General features: G+C 27.3%; 1 long non-coding RNA gene across 2 annotated transcripts in view; it reads right to left on the bottom strand.

Moving 5' to 3' along the window:
* LOC136091519 (uncharacterized) overlaps nucleotides 1-19,843 on the bottom strand; it is a 20,702-nt gene extending 859 nt beyond the window's left edge. Inside the window, exons 1-4 of one of the 2 annotated variants that reach the window (XR_010644043.1) lie at nucleotides 19,765-19,843; nucleotides 19,471-19,643; nucleotides 1,561-1,700; nucleotides 1-1,339 (exon numbers count right to left, since the gene is read on the bottom strand). The exon at nucleotides 1-1,339 is cut by the window's left edge and continues 859 nt beyond it. This is a non-coding gene — a long non-coding RNA (uncharacterized LOC136091519). Of the gene's footprint in view, nucleotides 1,340-1,560; nucleotides 1,701-2,115; nucleotides 2,291-19,470; nucleotides 19,644-19,764 lie in introns of those variants that run through there. The other variant, XR_010644044.1, reaches the window with a different exon arrangement.
* Between the last annotated feature and the right edge of the window lie 251 nt (nucleotides 19,844-20,094).

Below are 20,094 nucleotides of genomic sequence, written 5' to 3'. Positions count from 1 at the left end.
GTGACAGAGTAAAGTAAGACTCGTCGTCAAGGATGACCGATTTTCCTTTAAAATCACGATAAACACGATCAATGCCGGTTTTGATTCGCTCATTCTGGTTCTCTAGTCGATGAGGTATACCCTGTTTTTTATAACTTTTGATGTCAGTGTACTTGGCAAGAGTTTTAATGATATGTGAATGACTGCATCCATATTTTCGACCAGCTTGCCTCATCGAAACACGGTCACTGTGATCACATATGGTTTTCAGGCGCTTAATACCCTTTGGGGTCATGATTTTGGCCACACGACCACTTCCTTGCACTCTTTTGTACCCAGAATTATTCTCAACACGTTTGATTATATCATAGATAGTGCTTCGTGGAATTTTTTCAGCATTGAAGTGAGCTACTGTGAACTTTTTACCTTGCAGTTTATTTTTCAAATAGAACTCTTAAATCCGTTTTCTTACCTCTTCTTGCTTGGCCATCATTATTTTCTTAACTATTATTAATTATCTAAAAACAAGTAAATTAACTTATAGAGAATTAAATAAGCTTTAAAATGGATATAAACATGAAAAAAAATAATTTAGTTTGTGGCATTTAAAATTCAGTTAAAGATAGTCCGGATTTTTAGTAACCACCCGTTATTTGTAAAACATGCTATACAAATGTAAAAAGAATATTAGCAAAAATACAAAAAAATATAAATGCCATATCAAAAGGTTGTGAAATTCTTAAAGAAAATTCACAAAGAGTATTGATATCTTTACCAAAAGCAGAAGAAATGGATTGTAGAATATTTTTGAACAAACAAATGAAGTTTGATCAAAGAATATTTTTGAACAAACAAAGTGAAGCTTGATCTTTATAATATTAAATTTTTCATCATTAAAATCATCATCTGTTTTGGAATATAATTGACCTTATGGTCTATCAAGATAGCTTTTATATTTTTCTCCTTGTTCTTTGTGAAAATATCAATAAATTAATCTCACATTAGTCATAGTTGTAGAAAAGAATAAAGTTCTTTTAGCTTATATGTTCATAGTTGTAGAAAAGACTAAAGTTCTTTTATAAGTATTCAAAAGAATATGTTGAACAACTGGGTAGAAGAATTTCTCTGAATCTCTAGAGTCAATATGTATTAGGCTGTATTTAATATTTCTTCTTCCTGGTGTAGATGATATAATAACCAAATTATGAATACAAAGATTATCAATAATAAAGTCAGCAGTACGTTTAGCTGCAGTTGCTGTCGATGCCAATACTGGTATTCTTTTAGGGACAAGTGATAGCAATTCGAGAGTCTATTATAATGAGACCGAAATGCATCTGATTGTGTACTTGAACATCCCCTATAACAATCACAGATAAATAAGGTATAAATAAAATCATGTAAATCACAAGATTTTACTTATATAATGCTATAGGTAATGCATTTATCTTTTCTTTCAATGAGTAAAATTTTTTTAATTTTAATTTAATTTAATGTATTACAAGTAGGTCTGACATTAAAGTTGTAAATATCAATGTTTACTTTACGTAGAAAATTTATCTATATAACAAAATCACTTACCACTTTTTCGCACAATGACTTTCATCAATTGCAACTGCGACAAATTTCTGATTAAAGGCAGAGTCATTGACAATTGATCTGTAAGTTGTTAGATTGGCTTCAGGTGAACAAAATATTACATTTGCTTCATTGTAATTTATCTAAAAAAAGACAGTATACTTTTAAACAATAAACAACACTCCACAATTCAAAAACAAAAATTACTTGAGGCATGTCTAAATTCAATATCAGAATAATATAATATTTCATAATAAATGCTTAACATATTTAGAATTAATGAAATATAATAATGCCTTTCTAATCTTCAATGCAATTTCAATCTAAATGCATTTAGCATTAAAAATTTCTCAATAAATGATTAATTATTTGCATTCACTAAAAAATATTTTACATGTTTTCTACAGAAAAATGAAATCAAAATTTCAAAATTTATGAACAATAATTCAGAAAAAAACTTTTCTCATGGTAATTACCAAGCAAAAACTAGACCTTCTCTAGAGAAATGAAAAACTTTATTTGGTAACTAAAATAATGTATAATAATGATAATTATTACCTCTGTTTGATCATCTTCAATATTTTTTCTTTGTTGATTATGCTTTATAGAAGCTAATTTGATTCCCTTTTTACTAAGTGTTTATATGTAACCTTAAATTATCTATCCCAAATTATTCTTCGATTAAGTACGGTCATAAATCAATCACAAATCAATGCGTAAAATCTTGGAATAAATTACCTCTTCATCTTAAACCACTAAACTCTATTATACAATTTAAAACCTGTCTTCATGTTTTTTTTTGGAGAGATACTGTTTGTAAAATATTGGAATTATTGTCGGTCATTATTATTATTGCTTTTGTATTGTTATATGTGATATAAATATTATTATAACATTATTCTATATGTGCATGTATGTATATGCGCATGTATATGTGTGTCTACATATGTATGTAGGTGTCTATTTGCATATATGTATAAGAGTGTGTGTATGTGTGTATATGTATGTATGTATATATGTGTGTATGTGTATATATTTATGTATGTGTATATGGGTATGTATGTTGTATGTATATGTGTGTTTATATGTATATGTGTATGTGTCTGTGTATATGTATATGTGTGTGTATATGTATGTATGTATGTATGTATGTATGTATGTATGTATGTATGTATGTATGTATGTATGTATGTATGTATGTATGTATGTATATATGTATATGTATATATGTATATGTGTGTGTATGTATGTGTGTATGTATATATAAGTATATATATATATGTGTGTGTGTGTGTTCTTTTAGTGTGTATGTGTGTGTATATATATATATATATATATATATATATATATATATATATATATATATATATATATATGTGTGTGTATGCATGTATGTGTATGAATTTATGTGTGTATATGTTTGTGTGTATGCACACATACCTATATATATATATATATATATATATATATATATATATATATATATATATATATATATATATATATATATATACATATATATATATATATATATATATATATATATATATATATATATATATATATATGTGTGTGTGTGTGTGTGTATGTATATATATATATATATATATATATATATATATATATATATATATATATATGTATATATCTATATATATATATATATATATATATATATATATATATATATATATATATATATATATATATATATATATAGATATATATATATATATGTCTATATATATATGTATATATATATGTATATATATATAATATATATATATATATATATATATATATATATATATATATATATATATATATATATATATATATAAATGTGTAAGTGTATGTGTGTATATGTGTATGTGTTTATGTATACGTGTGTATGTGTATATATTTATATATGTATGTATGTGTTCATGTGTGCGTATACATATATATATTTATATATGTTATACATTTTTTGTAACAATGACTTTTTTTATTATTATTACTATTATTATTGTTAAATTTTGATAAATACTAGTGTTGTTCCTTATTATTATTGTTTTATATCATTATATAAATATATTCCTAATAATTACTACTACCATTTATACTTTATTATTATTAATATCAATTTAAATTGTATTTACTTTATACTATTATAATATCAGTTATTACTAATATTATTTTTATATTATTACTAATATTATTATTAACCTGTTATTATTACTGAAATTATTTTTATTTATAGTTATTATTTATATTATTGTTGTTGGTTTTATTTTTGTGGTTAACATCGTTATATAACTTTTACAGTTACTATTATTTCTTCCTTTTCTTACAATTATCACCTTTAATCTGACTTTTCTTTTTATTATTGGTATTTTTTATAATTAAATTTAATAGGTGTTTATTTGAGATTAGTATCATTACTATTTGTAAAGAATGTTTTCTTGATCTTTCATTCAACTCAAAAGCGGAGAAACAACTAAAACTTTATTATTGCACATCTTAATACATATTCATATCGAATACTACCAGGTGCTTGTCTTTCTCTTAACAAGTTTAAAGTGAAGGTAAAAGAGGGTAGACATTGAAACACAATTGATTTTTCACTGCCTGTTGGTTGGCAAACGAAACAATTTACGCAATTGCTAAGAGCTATTAAAGATTATTTTTGCTAATCCTTCAAAGATTTAATACAAAATAACTCACAAACTATTTAAATACATACTCTAAATTATCCTTTTTGCTTGTCTTAATAAAATAAATTTTACCTTAATAAAATAAATTTTAGCGCCCTTTTAAAATAAAACACCCCGAAACATTACGATATTTCATAAAGATCAAAGCAAAGCCGCAGGAACATATTTGTTCCGGTAGAAGATAAATTGCATTAGCGCAAAAACCAAAGTTTTCTCGTCTGACTTCCCAAAGTTCTCGGGAAAAAAAAAGTCAGACGAAACATCGTCTAGATCAAGTTTTGTTTTTTCTAAAATTTAATTTGAAAACTTAAATTTTGTAATATTATATGTGAAAGAATATCGAATCTTATATTTATACATTAAGGTTTTTAAATAACGATGCTTAGTTAAGGCACATATTAGTTTTGAATTTGTGTAACGTAAGTTAAAACTACATTTATTTACAAAAGTTTTAGCGCTTTTTTCGTAAAGTTTTTTAATATAAAAAAAACGTTTTACATCGCAACCCCCAATGAAAAATACAAAAAATTTTTAAAGTTACAGTTGTTTATAAAGACGAAAACTATTTTACATCGCAATTCCCTAAAGGTTTTTTTTTTATTCTTTATACGTCTATAAGTTTTGATTAATTAAAAGTTATTCAAGCGAAACTTAGCAAAATTTGCTTTACATTTTAAAATGGCTAAAAGTTCTAAACAGAGAGTTAAAACCTATCAAGCTGCATATCGCCAGCGTGATTCCGAACGGAAAAATATATGAATGCTGATCACCAAAAACCTCATCGTCAACGAATAAAACAAGATCCGGAAAAAAAAAATGAAAGAAAGAGAAAAAATAAAGGAAAGAATCCGAAAGTATCGAATCAAAAAGAAGGATTCTGCAAAAACAGTTAATTTTTCTACCATTATGAATGTTCAAACAAAAAGGGAAATTGCTCAAGAAAGTCCAAAAGTCATTCCCCAAAGATCCCGCACAACGTTACGAAGTCCTAGCCACATTGCTGAATGGATCATTCAACAAAGAAACTACTCTTCCATTAAATAGCGTGAATAATCCAGCTTTAACTGAAGTAGAAATAAAAGTAAAAGGTTCTACTGCGAAGATGACATTAGTCGACTGTCTCCAAATGTTAGGGAATTTGTATCAGTAATTGAAAATGGAAAGAAGAATAAGATCCAAGTTCGTCACCTTCTTTTAACCATGAAAAAAAGCGTACCAGCTTTTTAAACATGATAACTTAGATATCAAGATTGGATTAAGCAGGTTTTCTGAACTACGACCAGTAAACGTTCGATTTATCGCAAATTTGCCTCAAAATGTATGCGTTTGTACTTACCACGAAAATATATGATTTGCTTTGGATTCCTTGGTGAAAGTTGATCGTTTACTGTTGTCTAACATTAAAATTGGGAAAGATATGTCTCAAAATTTTGTTAGTAAGGACTCATTAAATGATTGTTTCTACAACAGATGCAACAAATGCAAAGATCTAAAGTTTTTCCAGCAATTCCTGGCCACTATTGAACCCCTTAACTTTGAAAGAAGTTGGTACCAATGGCAGAAACCAAATGAAAAGCGTTACGCTGTAATCGAAAAAGTTAAAAGGTTTGGAAGTGGTAAAGAATTGGTTGCTCACATTATGAGTATGAGAGAAAATGTCACAACTCATGCCAATATCAAGGGTAACCAATTTAAATATTTTAAACTAAGCATTACTAAATCCATGAATCCATCATCGAATGTTGCTACTATTCAGGTTGACTATGCAGAAAATTTTGAGTGTTTTAGTCAGAATGAGCCTCAAGCAGCACACTATGGCCAAAATCAAATTTCTCTTTTAACTGCAGCTATATGGCAAAAAAATCTTAAAACTTTCTCCATTGCATCTGACTCTCTGGATCACACAAAGACCTCCGTAATTTCAAATTTTGATAAGTTATTGGAGTTTATTTAATTTAATACGCAAGAAATTCACATTTTTAGCGATAATGCTACATCGCAGTTTAAAAATAAAGTCGTGATGAGCGCAATAATGCACTTTGAAAAGAAATTTAACAGAATAATATTTTGGCATCTTTTTGCAGCAATGTACGGTCATGGAGTTGTCGATGGCGTTAGGGCTACTGTAAAGCGTTTGGCAACCAACAGAGTAAAGTCTGGAAAAATTGAAATCCAATCAGCTAATGATTTTGTGAATGCTATTCAAGACATAAATGTCAAAGTTCTATATTTGTCAGAGGAAGAAAAGTCAGCGCGCAATTGTGCACTCAAACTATTTCAAATTATCCAGCAAGCCAAAAAAGTGAAAGATATCTCTAAATCCCACTACTTTTATGTCGGTAAGAACCAGATCATAGCGGAAAAAACTTCACCGTGACGTATTTAGTATTTAAAACAAATAAAAGGATGTAATCATTTTTTTTAAAATTATATTCTTATTCACTTGATATTTTTGTTTTCCTAAATCAAATTATTTGTAAATGGAATTAAGAGGGCGTCCATAAAGTATGTCACCCAATATTTGTCAATTGTAACCCCTGCCTCCTGTCACAAACGATCAGATATACATGCACCCCTCTCTCATTAAAAGTATGTCGGATATTTCAGCACCCCCTTAAAAAAATAACACAAAACAACCAACAGCAAACAAACCTTTTTTCACGTTCTTGAAACTAAATGAAATTAAATATTTTGATTCTATCCACTTTGGTGTTTTCAAAATTGTTCGAGGGTCAAAATCTTTTTAAAAGATTTGAATGTACTCTCGCCAGCCAAATAAACAAGAGGGAACGTTTATTAATTTTTTAACTTTTTTCCGAATCATTGGAGCTAATTAGGACCCCCCCCCCGCCGTTTAATAATTTTGAAGCAATATAAAATATTTTCTTATTTTTTTACTTAGAGAAAAAATTTCTCTCAATATTAGATGAAATTATGAACAACCAAACCAATAAAAATATTTTAAGCTTTTTAAAACTTTGACCCTCTCGTTTTATTAAACGTTATTATTAAAGTTTATTAGATTTTAGAAAAATTTCCGACCCTCCCGTTTATTAAGACCCCCACCCCCTACCGTTTATTCAGCAGGGGAGAGTAAATAGTTAGCAGCATTTTAAAAAATTAAGCCGGCACATAAAAATTATAAGCGTAAGTAAAATTTTCGAATAACTGTAACATTTTCTTATTTGAATAACTCAATAAAAGTTAATAAAGTTGTCATACTAAATGTAATTTTTTATGTTGCTCTTGCGCTTCGGAAAATAAGAGTTAACAATTTAAAAACTTCATTAATATCAACAAAAAAATCTGTCAGTAGAGAGCACTGATTTCAAAATATAACTGGATAGCGTATGCGGCAAATTTTTTGAAGCCAGTTTTGGCCTCCCAAGATGGCGACGGTTTCGGTTGATTACAAATGAAGAAATTTTTGTTACGAACTTATATGTCACTTACATATATAAATATTATGAAATTTACATGACTTAAATATAATTTTTGGTTTTACATAACAATAATTAAAAAAAAAAGGCAATATTACATATTTACGTAAATTTCTCTATTGTTTAACAAGATATATTCTAAACAATAAGTTTGTATAATTATTATTATTAAAAAAGCAAGATATTATAATAATATCTTGCTTTTTTTAAAGATAAATTAATGTTATTAAATAAGATAAAAATTCTTAGGTTTTTTTAATTAAGAATTAGTTTATTTAACATTAGTAAAAAACAAATAAGGAACTAGTAGTTATACAAGTTAACAATTTCCAAACAACTTTCGAATAATTATTTTAAGTTTGAAAAACTGAAATAATTTTATTCATATTTTGTTTATTTTTCATTTAACTACTTTATTTTAATTTTAGTTTTACTGTAAATTATTTGTTTAATATTGTTTATAATACAATTTATGCACCTTTTAGTTCTTAACTACCCAATGCTGTGTGCTAGAAGGTTAATAACATAACTGCATGGTAGGCAGCTAAATGTCTTTTTAAAATAAACTATTATGAAATTAGTTTTTCAAATAGATATCACAAATTTACAAATGCTGCATGAACTATTAGCTGAGCTTTGTGAGTACACACAACTCAGGGGTTCCTTCTAGAATTTTTTTTATAGTTATTTGTGTCATATTATTATATATATGTATATATATATATATATATATATATATATATATATATATATATATATATATATATATATATATATATATGTATATATATATATATATATATATATATATATATATATATATATATATATATTTATATATATACATATATATATATATATGTATATATATATATATATATATATATATATATATATATATATATATATATACATATATATATATACATATTTATTTTTCTAGTTAATTTGGCAGCCAAACTGTCAAATGAGCCAAAAAACAAGGAAAATATATTGTTATCACTTATAGTTGAGTCAAACATGAGGAGCTAGATCAATTATTATTTTCAAGAAATCGACTGATCTCAAAGCAGCACTTGCTAATGCATTTCGAATTCCAATTTCATTTGGAAAGAGGCAATCTATTAAAACAACCAATTAACTCAGAAACACCTTTCTGTTTCTTTGCATATAACACTTATGGTTGGTTTAATCAAACCTCCTATGTCTTTGAATTTTAAAAAGCTATTTTGTTTTAAATGAAAAGGGAGTACTAGTGCATTCTGACATTTAATGAGGATATTTTTTTTTTGAAGTCATTTTATCTACGTACCCAGCAATATATGGGATCAAAGTTTTTTTGCATTCAAATAGATTGTTGCAGTTTGGAATATCAGCATTATCGTGATCACTAACTGTTGGTTCTCTCTCGAACAAATCATATTTTCTTATTAATTCAATTTCAGTAAAAGATATTTTAGTACTAAAATCACCAAAAGAATCATCTAAAACATATATATAAGTTTTATCTCTGATGCTGCAGTTTTCATTTGAAAATTAAACGGTACTTTGCATAAAAAGTTATTTATATGTGAATTGTTGGCAATTGATATTGTTGTTAAACATTTCTGCAGATCTCACAGCACTAAAAAAGAGTTCTAGATGGTTTTGACTGAGTTTATATGATAATATATAGTTTGATGGTGAACCTTCTTTTTCAACCTAGTCAAGAAATACCTTGAGCAGATTTAATTGCTGCCAAATATCCAATGAAATCAGTTTTTCGATTATACAAGATCATTTGTGTAGCAGTAATCTCTTTAAGACTAATGATATTCTTTAGCAAATCATTTTCTTGAATTTAATGTCATATAATCAATCTATTATGCGAATAAACTCAACAACATATTTATAAAATTATTTAACAGCTATTACAGTTCATTAATATAAAAAAGTCAGCAAGCTGTAATATATAACCATAATACTTAACAGCAGGTAAGCAGGATATTTAAATAAAGTTAAGGAAATATTTCAAAGAGGAGGAAATGTTTTGAACATTTCTATATAAAGATATAAATAAATTTTTTTCAAACAAATGTATTTTAATATACATTTGTTTCTTCAATTGTATTGAGTGATTATCCTTCAAACTATAAGAAACTATTATTTACTTTTTATTTGTTTTAAAAGTTGTTATAAATAACTATAATTCAGACCTGTTTTTTTTTACCAGTATAAGTGACACTTAATAATATTTTATTCAAATGGTTTATGCAATAATAGAATTCAAGTATAATACAATTCTAGAAGGAACCCCTAAGTTTTTGTATACTCACAACACTCAGTTAACAATTCATGTAGAATTTGTACAAAATGGCATCTTGCTACAAAAAATAGAGAATATAGTAGTAGAGAATATAGAGGGTAGAAATGATTGCCGTTTATCAAACTGTTATGTTATTAAACTTCTAGCATACAGCATTGGGAACTAAAAACTATAAGACTCATAGTTTTTAGTTCCCAATACTTATACATAAGACTTAACTAAATTTGTAAATGCCATTTAATAATAAATTCAATTATACAAAAAAATAATTTCTTTTTTTCTCTAAAATTTATAAAATTAATTTGCTTTTTTTTATTTTTAACAAATTTATAAGCTTATTTAATTATTTTTTTTTTTGTAATTTGATATAGCCATTTAAAATGTATATCGGTTTCACCGCTAGGAACTAAAATCGCCGCCATCTTGGGAGGCCAATTTTAGCTTCAACTTTTTTCGGAAAAAACAATAGAACCAGCTATCCAGTTATATTTTGAGATCAGTGGTAGAGAGTCATCAGGTATTGAAAATTACTTTTGTTAATTACTTTGAATGAATGAGTTTTAATACAACTGCCATTCTTTTATTACATAACTCTAAAAAGTCTATCACGAAATAATAGATATAAAAATTCCACGAAAATAATCGCAAGGTAACGTAAATGATGTAACATAAGTTAAAAACCTAGTGTCAAGAAAACAAGGTATATCTTTCTTAGCCGGTCACCTCTGATAATTTTTTTTTTATTATTGTAATTAGTATTGAATTCTCAACATCTTGTAAAAATTTCTAACACGATCCCCATTAATGGTTCGCAAATATTCGACCTAAAAGTTGCAACATTTTTTTACATTGTTTTCTGCGAAACGTAAGTTAAGTGGCATTTTCGGTAATAAATTCGCCCTCTTTTGGCCAGACTCAAAACATTTTAGCTTGTTTTATTCTTTAGACTGACAGCTTTCATAAAAACCAGCTTAGAATTTAATTTACAGTTTAAATACGCAAATATTTGATGTAAGTTGTTGCGCGTGTAACGTAAGTTAAAGTGGAATTGCCCATATAATAATGCAAATTTTATTTAAGTATATATGTTTATATAATTTTTTTTTGAATATATATAAAAGTAAACATTTATGGATATTTTCTAATTGTTTGACAGTGTTGTTTTCTCAATATGTGGACCTAATGTAAAAAGTCAAAATACGGTTTATTGATATTAGAGTTAAATTATTGGTGAAAGAGTTGAAAAACTCTAGAGTATTAACAAAAACTGTGTTAATTTATATTACCACCTTTGCATTTATCTTAAAGATTTTCAAATTGAAAATGCTGTAACTGATTTAAAATAATTTTAAAAGTAAAAAAATATTAAAAACAACACAACAACTAACTCATTTTGTTATCTAGTGGCAAAACATTTTTCAAAAAAGAGGTAATATATATATAAATATATATATATATATATATATATATATATATATATATATATATATATATATATATATATATATATATATATATATATATATATATATTTACATATATATATGTATCTTTTTTTTTTCTCACCATCGGCAATTTGTTAATTATTTTTTTGATTTTTCAAATATTATTTTTTTTATTGTTTAGCGGAAGTACTGGAAAGACCCGGTCGGCATTTTTTTTTGTTTTGAGAAAACATAATTGAATATTTTTTAGTTTTCATAAAGTTTTATATTTGCGAGTTAGTTTCTATCTTGATGTTTATAGTTTTTCTTTATATTTAGAAAAACTAGAAGTCTCAATTGGTAAGCAAAATTAAATTATATTTAATTTGTGTATATAATTGTATATAATATTGCAGTTTACTCAAATTGATAAACTTTTTACCACCTTTTTAGAGCTTTTATTACAACACAATCGTAACTAAATATTTTGTTCTGTTGATTGTTTTTTGTTTGTTTTGTGATTAACTGTTGCTAGTTGTGTTTTTGATTTGTGAAAGTTTTGCTTTTTTAGAGGTATATTCATTAATATATATGCACAAGTATATACCAACCTTAAAATTTAGAAAATTTTTAGGTTAGAATATACTTGTGCATATATATTCAGAATATAGAAAGTAATAGTAAATATTTATCAACTCTTTACGATCAACTTATTTATGGTAATTCATGTTTAAGATTTATATGTAACTATTGAAATATTGATTTATGACATTAGCTTTTTAAGATTAAGTTTATAATTTTTTGATGAGCTTGCGTAGTTGACTATGCTATTATTTTATTGATGCGTACGGTTATTTAAAGTAACTGTTAATAATGTATCGTAAAAAAATTTCTGGTGCCCAAATAGGGCATTGGCTTCCAAATAAGGCAAAAGAATGTGAAAAAAATAAACTAACGCTCCAAGAATTCCGTTGGTTTTGCAAAGCTACTAATCAAACTACTGATTTGAAGGTGAGTTAGTAGAAATATACATATATATATATATATATATATATATATATATATATATATATATATATATATATATATATATATATATATATATATATTTAATTTTTTTATTTTCGAATAATAATTAATCATTTTTTAAGTCTTCCGAATTAAATAAATCAGAACAAACAATAGAATTATTGTATTATGATAATGATGATTGCCTTGAGGATATCGTTGATCTACATTCTCTTGGTTCAGTGGAAAATGAAACAGACGACAGTTTTAATGATGAATTGAAACCCGAAGAAAATAAAGGTTTTTACACAAGCAATAAATCAAAATAGTTAAATAATTATTTAAATATTAAGTTTTAATTTTTTTCTTTAAATTCAGGCGTTGAAAATGACCCAGTACTCTGGCCATCGATTCTTGAGCAAAAAGAAATAGTTGAAGTGATCAAAAAAGGTCCGTCAACTTTACCAGATGATTTCCCACGAGATGCTTCCAATAAGAGAGCCTTCCCAAAAGAAGTTCTTTTCATTGCATTGCGTAATGGAGAAAAAGGTCAAAGAGATTATTTGACATGGAGCCCATCGTCTAACTCTTTTCTTTGTTTCCCGTGTTCTTTATTTGGATGTGAAAATTCCGGATTCAATGGGGATCGATCTCTTCCTCTTTGCTGAAGTGGAGGAATAAGAAATGACTTGAGAAAATTGAGTGATCGTATCAAAAGTTATCATAGCAACCCAGTTCATCAAAGTCATTATCTCAATTGGAAGACTTTGCGCTTAGCTCTTGTCAATCAGCACGGAATTGACTCAGAGATCCAAAAGGCGCTAGGAAAGGAAGTAGCCAGATGGTGTGAAATACTTCGTTGTATTTTAGATGCAACTTTATTTTTAGCATCTCGAAACTTATCATTTAGAGGTAAATAATTTAGGTCAGAACTCTAAATAATTAAGAATAAGTTCTTTATTATTACAGAACTTCTATAATATACATTTAACTAACGTTAAATTATTGTTCTAGGGCAATATTCGTCGATGGAGAAGAACGAGAAAGGGAACTTTTTAAGTTGGCTTGAACTTATTTCTCGTCACAACAAAACATTAAAGAATCATTTTGAAACAGTTGCTCGTCATTAAAATAAGGGAACCAAAATGCAAGCTCACTATCTCTCCTGGCAATCACAAAACGAATTCATCAGTGAATACGCTCCATTAGTTCAAGAAGCAATTGTGAAAGAAGTAAAAGATGCCGTATTTTTTATGATAGTTACCGATGGGACACTAGATGTATCTCACACCGAACAAATCACGTTTATTCTTCGATTTGTGCGATTTAACTCGGGTAAGATGATTTGGGAAATTAAAGAACAATTTCTCTTCGTTGAAGATATAGAGCAAAAGAAAGGTGCAGATATTGCTTATTTAATTTGCAATGTTTTAGCGAAAGTGAATCTCAATTTACAAAAATTGAGAGGCCAACGATACGACAATTGTTCTAATATAGCTGAAATCTATAATGGAGCCCAAGATCATATACTGGAAAAAAATCTGTTTGCTTTATACATTCCATGCGGTGCGCATAGTTTAAATTTAGCTGGAGTTCATGCTGCTGAGTCTTGCGCTGAGATCAAAACATTTTTTGGCAATATCCAAGCCCTTTAGGTGTTCTTTAATTGCAGCCCAGCAAGATGGAAAATTCTTCCTGAAGAAACTGCTTTATCACTTTACAAGCTCTCAGATACTAGATGGTCAGCTTACATTGCAGCTGTAAAACCTTTAGTGAAAAAACCACGAGAAATCATTGCTGCTTTGGATAGAACCGTTCATCAACTTGACCTAACTGCGGATATGCTAAATTAAGCGAAATCGTTGGGGAAATATTTTAAATCATTTGAAGCTAGCGGCTGCAGACCTAGGCTTTCATACAGAATTTAAAGTGAAACGCACAAGAAGAATGAAAAAATTCCACGAGGAACCATCAAATACAGCCTACTACCTCGACAATACACAAAAGAATTTTGAAGTAAATATTTTTAACCTGGCATTGGACCACATAATTCTACAAATTCAATCAAGGTTTAATGAGGTGAAAAGGTTTCTTCTCAGTTTTCATTTATCTGGCTTTAGTCTGAAGGTCCTTCTTAAACTTAAGATTGTAAAAAACCATTTCAGAGCCACCATGGGACAAGAACGACTTTCAAATCTTATGATGTTGTCAATTGAAAATGATCTCGCAAAACCATTGTCATATGATGAAGTAATTTATAATTTGCGTCGAAACATGCTCGAAAATTTTATTTCAATTAGGAATTGTTTATGCTGTGGTTAGTCAGCAAAAAACAAAATAAAGTTAAAGTAGCTATAAAGGCATAATGTATTTTTTTGCTTCTATGCTTAGTATATATATGAAGCAAAATCTATAAGGGTTCCAAAAAAGGTTTTGTCCCGGGCAGCTTGAAGGCTCTCGGCGCCCCTGTTTATAAGTATTATTTATAATCAAACTTAAACATTACGTTTATTAATGTATCTATGCAGCTTTATGATAGATAAAAATTCATATAATTTAAATTTTAATTATCTTATTTATTTAAAAAAACTTTTTTTTTGCCTCCACAGCAACTCCTTTAGCAGTAGCAACATGTATTGTGCTTTGAATATTTATGCAGTTTGATGGGTGTTAGTTATATTCAGACTTTAACATTACATTTATTGATGTTTCTATGCAACTTCTTTATAGTTAAATATATGTTAATTTATTTATCTTTTATTTATTTATTATTTTGCCTCTGCAGCAACGTCTTCAGCATTCGCAACAGGTAATCTGTATTGCATACTTATACAGTTTTATGGCAGTTATGTATGTTCAAACTTAAATATTACAGCTCTGGATGTTTCTTGATGGTCAAATATAAATTAATTTAAATGTCATGTTTTTTTTTTTTTTTGCCTTAACACCAACATTTTCAGCAGTGAAAACAGGAAATGTGTTTTGCATACTTATGTACTTCTATGTGTTATGTATATTCAAATTTAAACATTACATTTTTGATGTTTCTATCCAGTTTCGTGATGGTTAAATAAATGTTAATTTAAACATTATGTCATATTTTTTTTTAATTTTTTTTGGTAGTTGCCTGTACAGCAACGTCTTAGACAGTGCCAACAGGTAATGTGTTTTTTTACTTACGCAGTTTTATGGGTGTTATGTATATTCAAATTAAATGTTACATTTCTTAATGTTTCTATGCAGTTTCTTGATACTTAAATTAATGTTAATTTAAACATGTTATTGATATATTAGCCTCTCTGCAACGTCTTTAACAGAGGCAACAACAGGCGCTATTCGAGATTGTTTTCGACAGGATCAACCGTATTTGGGCGCCGCCCAAATTAAAAATTGAGAACTTTTTTTTTTACGGCAAATAATGCTTTTTTCGCAAAAATATGCCGATTATCCGCTAAATTTTTTTGGAACACGGGGGTTGCACAGTCAAAACTTTTTTCCTAGAATTGCCCCTGAACAAGTAATGTATTTTGACTACTTATGCAGTACTATTGGTATTATGCATCTTTAAATTTAAGCATTAAGTTTATTGACGTTTCTATGCAGTTTCTTGATAGTTAAATATATATTACACATTACATTGAATTATTTATTTAATTATTTTTTTTGCCTTCACAGCAACGACTTTAGTAGTACCAACAGGTAATGTGTTATGCATACTTATGGAGTTTTATGCGTATTGTGTATATTCAAATTTAAACATTACATTTATTAATTTTTTTCTGCAGTTTGTTGAGGGTACGTTTATATTAGTTTTAACATTATGTTATTAATTTTTTATTTTTTTTGCCTCTACAACATTACCTTCAGCAGTGGAAATAGGTTATGTGTTTTGCGTAATTATGCACTTAACTTATGTTAATTTTATGCTAATTTAAGCATTACAGGTTGTTGTATGCCGTATGTGTAATTAATTTTTTTTTTTTTGTTGAGCATCGTGTGAAAACTTTGTTAGATATTGATCCCAGCATCCAGGTCTTTTTTCACAAAGGGCTTTTTTCTGTGGTACCAGTATGGGGTAGATGATCCACCTTTTATATGGAACAATAATACCCTATATGGAGCCACTGGTAAGAGGAGTGGTGTTGGGAGGCGCGGCAATTGTGCCAATATTGTAAATTTTTATCAATAAATTTCTTTTAATTTAAATTGTATTTTCTTTTTAAAAAAAGCTATTTTCTTTTTTGTTTTATTTTTGTCTGTTTTTATTTTTATTTTTATTATTTGACTTTTGATTTTTAATTTCTTTTAAAAAATACATTAATTTGTTGTTTTGAACAGGTTTAGTTTTGACTTTTGTTCAAAAGTTTTCAATATAGATAATTTTTAATTAATTGGAGCTAGATATGCGCTTTATTATGTTCGTTTATTTAGGTTAGTATAGGAAAAAATAAAGCAAAGTTTTATCAAACTTAACATAACTGGTTATAACGTAAAGTAACTTAACAGCTGGAAATAGAAGAAATTATTGTAATGAACGAAATGAGGCTAGACGGAAAACAAGCAATTGTCGCCAAAATAAAAGAAATGAGGCGAGACGAGAAGAAACCAATTTTCTCCGAAATGAAAGAAATAAGGCTAGACGAGAAGAAATCAATCATTGCCAAAACGAAAGAAATAAGGCTCGACGAGAATTACTTAGGCGTGGAATGCATTGCATTGCAAGAAATAATATTTTTATAGAGAGTAATTACCTTGGAGAAATGAACCGTATTTATCGATATCGTGGTGCTAAAAACTTTTCAAACGAAACACATTTTTTGTGCTGCCATTCAAGAAAAGTTGTGTTAACTCCACTTTCACCTTATCCACTACTAATGCTTAATTTAATGACAGGCAACAATGTTGATTGTATTTTAAACCAAAATTTCTTCAAGCACATTCGAAATTGTAATGCCTGTCTATCTTTTGCTTTGTTCGATGACAAAATAGCTCCTACATTAAATCATAGCCTACCCTGTTTTAGGATTTATGGATAAGTTATGAATTGTGTTGGTATACCAAGACCTAATTAAGATGCTCAATAAAAGTTAATGTAAACTCATACAATGCGACTATCGTATAATTTATTGGTAATAAATATATTGTATTTGAAGTTTTCCTTAAATTAACTTGAAATATGGTAGGCTTTACTAGGATCATTATTCTTTAGATTTTTATTTAATTTTTTTCTGCATCTTCTTTTCAGAATAGCACAATTTTCTTGACGAATTTTCATTTTTCTTCAAAGTTATTATTTTCTTCAACCATTGTAAACACCTCTGCAAATACATTATTAAAAAGATTGAGCCTATCTTTTTTTTCTTTCTTTTTTTTTTAAGTATATCATGATTGTCTTTGTCAAATTTTGTTTAGTATATCACGACTGTCGTGTCGAATTTTTAGTTACAAGACTTTTATTGTCATATGGTGAATATTTTTCACTTGGTGATTTGTAAAAGTTCTTCTTTGACCCACGTGCAGCAACTTTGAACAATTTCAGCAGGTTTAGACAAGTAGGTTAGTTTTGAAGGTCATACTAGTCACTTACGTGTATGTACATACATAACATCATATGAGCATATAGAACATTTTTATGAACACAAGTAAATACATCGACATATATGCAAATAAAACGCATAGATATATGTTACATATATACACACATACGTACATAAATACATACATAAATACACACACACACTCATATATACATAAATACACACACATACATACATACAAACATACATATACACATAGACATACATACACACACACACACCCACACACACACACACACACATATATTCATATAAATATATATATATATATATATATAGCGATGGTGAAACTCCGAGTCGAAGATAAAAGTTAGATAAGTGTTTTTTACTAATTAATTATTGCTCTGTTCTTTAAGAACATTGAGCACTCTATTTGTAAAATACACTAACATAATTTACATATATATATATATATATATATATATATATATATATATATATATATATATATATATATATATATATATATATATATATGTATATATATATATATATATATATATATATATATATATATATATATATATATATATATATATATATATATATATATATATATATATACACGTAGGCGTACACACAGGGGTGCCCAAAGCATTTTTTGGCTTTGATATAGCAAACTTCCAGACATGGAGCAAACTCCAAACATTTATGTGTTTATACTTATGTCAAATAAGGATGCTTTGCAAAAAATTGCAATGATTGAAGCTTGGGAACAAAAAAGCCCCAAAAATTTAGCTCTACCTGTCCAAAATGTGAGAGCAACAAGTTGATGAAATATTATTTGTATTATTTTCAACTAGAGTTCTATTCATAAATAAATTTTAAATTTCATAGTAAAATATTTTAGCGTTCAAAAATTATGACCATATAAAGTTTAAACCCCCCATAATTTGAGGTGGTTGAAAATTTTGTATTGTCATAATTTTTGAACTCTAAGAGACAATACTATGAAATTTAAAATTTATCGATGAATATAAGTCTTGTTGAAAAAAATACAAATAACATTTCATCAACTTGTTGTTCTCACGTTTAGGACAGGTGGGGCTAAATTTTTAGGGCTTTCTTGTTCCCAAGCTCCATTCTTCGCAGTTTTCTGCAAAGCATCCTTATTTGAGATAATTATAAACAGATAAATGTTTGGAGTTTGCTCCATGTCTGGAAGTTAGCTATCTCAAAGACCAAAAAATGCTCTGGGCGCCCCTGGGTACACACAGGTGCATACACACATACATATATACATATAAATATACACACTCTTACTCAATATATTTTACAAAGTATATTTCACTAAACTATATATAACATTATTCAAGAAAAAATTTACAGAACTAGTACATCCTAGCAGTAGGCAACCCGTAATACGGGTTTTTAGTAAATAAATAATTAATAACAATTTAATTTTTATTTGTTTTCTCTAATGAAATATAAATGTATTAATACCTTTTCAGTTGTGCTTACTTTATTTTTTCTTGGCTTCTTAGTTAAATAAAACTGTTAGCTTTATTAAAGATACAGTTAACCATTTATTCTGCAACGTTCAAACATTAAATGCGCAATTCACAACAAAATCGTTTTGTTAAAATATGACTTGAATTACATGCATCCATCCAAGTCTTATTTAATAATTAAAAAAAGTAAAAAAAAAGTATTAGTAAATAAATTATTATAATAATTCAATTTTTATTTGGTTTAAACGAATTATAAATTTGATAATGTTTTTCTAGTTCTGCTTACATTTATTTTTCTTGGCTTCCTAGTTTAACTAAATTGTAAGCTTCATTAAAGATACAGTTAGCCTTCATTAAAGATACAGATTACGGTTAAGTTAAATTCGAACGTTCGAACATTATATGCGCAAATAACAACAAAGTCGTTATGTTAAAATATGACTTGAATTATGTGCATAGATTATCCGAGTCTTACTTTTAAAATTGTTGAAAATTGTTTAGGTAAAATATCCGGAATAAATTTTCCCTTTTCTTTCTCTTAATTTTACTTTAAACTGAGTAGTTTCTAATTCTTTTTAAACTATTCTTTATTTTTCTAAGAGTGATGAGTGAAGCT

The sequence above is a fragment of the Hydra vulgaris genome, chromosome 15, assembly GCF_038396675.1.
Source record: "Hydra vulgaris chromosome 15, alternate assembly HydraT2T_AEP".
NCBI classification, from domain to species: Eukaryota; Metazoa; Cnidaria; class Hydrozoa; order Anthoathecata; family Hydridae; genus Hydra; species Hydra vulgaris.
The sequence above is the reverse complement of the archived record's forward strand: the minus strand, read 5'-3'. Positions and strand labels throughout refer to the sequence as shown.